The sequence below is a fragment of the Octopus bimaculoides genome, chromosome 3 (assembly GCF_001194135.2).
Source record: "Octopus bimaculoides isolate UCB-OBI-ISO-001 chromosome 3, ASM119413v2, whole genome shotgun sequence".
In the NCBI taxonomy this organism is placed as follows: Eukaryota; Metazoa; Mollusca; class Cephalopoda; order Octopoda; family Octopodidae; genus Octopus; species Octopus bimaculoides.
The window spans coordinates 54614521-54616882 of record NC_068983.1 but is presented as its reverse complement, the minus strand read 5'-3'; the positions used below and the strand labels follow the sequence as shown (position 1 = coordinate 54616882).

The window sequence follows — 2362 nt, the reverse complement described above, 5'->3', positions numbered from 1 at the left end:
GAACCACAAGGTTATGGGATCATAAACAAACTAACACCAGTTGTTAAGTGGTGGTGTTTATGTTCTTATTTCTTTATTGCCCACAAGGGGCTAAACATAGAGGGAACAAACAAGGACAGACGAACGGAATAAGTCGATTACATTGACCCCAGTGCGTAACAGGTACTTAATTTATTGACCCCGAAAGGATGAAAGGCAAAGTCGACCTCGGTGGAATTTGAACTCAGAACATAACGGCAGACGAAATACCGCTAAGCATTTCGCCCGGCGTGCTAACGATTCTACCAGCTCGCCGCCTTATGTGTTTACGTTCTGAGTTCAAATTCTGCTGAGGTCAACTTTGCCTTTCATCCTTTTGGGGTCGATGAATTAAGTACCAGTTGTGTACTTAGTTCGATCTAATCGACTGGCCCCCTCCCACAAAATTTCAGGTCTTGTGCCTAGAGTAGAAAAGAATCATTAGCACGGTGGGCGAAATGCTTAGCAGTATTTCATACGCGCTTATTTAATCTGCCGTTATGTTCTGAGTTCAAACTCCGCCGAGGTCGATTTTGCCTTTCATCCTTTCGGGGTCGATTAAATAAGTACCAGTTATGCCCTTGAGTCGATGTAATTGACTTAAACCCTTTGTCTGTCCATGTTTGTCCCCTCTACGTTTAGCCCCCTGTGGGCAATTAAGAAATAAATATATTAACCAGTGTGTACTTTATTTAAGACTGAAGTACGTACTTGGCAGAAGATTTGACAGTGACTGCTGAAAGATTTGCTTTTTAACTTATTACTCCATTGTTGGAATCTTGACTGTATCTGTCTGCCTGTCTATCTCAGCATCTTCCCATCCATCAGCATACCTATCTACCTGTCTGCACAGTCAATTATTTCACATTTACTTATGTCTCTATTCATCCATACATTTGAGGATGACAAAAGTGATCTATCTGTCTGTCAGTCTGTCTGTCTGTCTGTCTGTCCGCCCCTCTTCCTGTTTGTCTGTCCGCCCCTCTGCCTGTCTGTCTGTATCTCTCTCTCTCTCTCTCTTTCTCTCTCTCTCTCTCTCTTTCTCTCTCTCTCTCTCTCTTTCTCTTTCTCTCCCTCTCTCTCTCTCTCTCTCTCTCTCTCTATCTATCTATCAATCTTTCTATATATATATGTATATATTTGTCTCTGTCTATCTGTCTATCTATCTCTCTGTCTATCTATCTCTCTGTCTATCTATCTGTCTATCTATCTGTCTATCTATCTGTCTGTATGTCTGTATGTCTAGCTATCAGTCTATCCATTCATCCATCCATCCATCCATCCATCCATCCATCTATCTATCTATCTATCTATCTATCTATCTATCTATCTATCTAATATGTGTGTGTGTGTGTGTATGTGTGTGTGTGTCTGTGTGTCTGTGTCTGTGTGTATGCTTGTATATATGTTCATGTGCATGTGTTTTTGTGTGTACGCTTATGATGACATCATGTGGTTGTTGTGAGAAAGCATTACTGTCGTTCAAGCAATGTTGTTCATTTCCAGTCTACCATGGAAAACATGTCTGGTCATGGGTCAAATTTTACATCACTAGAAAATATGTGAGGGTTGGCAACAGGAAGGGCATCAGATTAGAAGATCTGTCTCATAGAAACATGGATGTTTAACCTTTTAGTATCCAGATTACTCTGACAAATATAATGTTTGTTTATTCATATTGTTTTGAATTTATCATAGATTATTTTGTAGCTTTGAGATTTCAATGATGTGATTGTTCATGTTTAGAATTACATTTTAGGGTAAATGAGAGAGGTCTGATCTGGTCAGTTTGAACATAAAACAAGCAGAATATTTGGGATGGATATGGCCAGTTTGAATACAAAAGTGTTAAAGAATGATGATGATGACATGTGTATGTGTGTGCATTCATATGTGTGTGTGTATATACATATACATATATACACACACAGACATACACACACACACATACATACACACATGCATTGGGCCTCATAGAGGCAAAGTAGCTGAGCTCCTTTTGAATGTTGGGCCTCTTGGAGGCAATGGCTGAGACCTTTGGCATTATATCATGCCTGAGAAGAAGACTCATCAGGCTGAGTAAAATTGCAGACATGACAGATACTGGTGTCATGCAAATGGTATCTGTGCCAGTGGCACATAAAAGCACCCACTACACTCTCAGAGTGGTTGGCGTTAGGAAGGGAATCCAATCATAGAAAACCATGCCAAATCAGACAGGAGTTTGGTGCAGCTTTCCCGCTTGCCAGCCCTGGTCAAACTGTCCAACCCATGCTAGCATGGATAATGGATGTTAAATAATGATGATGATGATGATGATAAATATGCACATCATATATATATA

At 40.1% G+C, this 2362-nt stretch overlaps 1 protein-coding gene across 1 annotated transcript in view; it reads right to left on the bottom strand.

Moving 5' to 3' along the window:
- LOC106869593 (uncharacterized protein DDB_G0271670-like) overlaps window positions 1–2362 on the bottom strand; it is a 128805-nt gene that overhangs the window by 70627 nt on the left and 55816 nt on the right. The gene's annotated exons all lie outside the window — the stretch shown is intronic.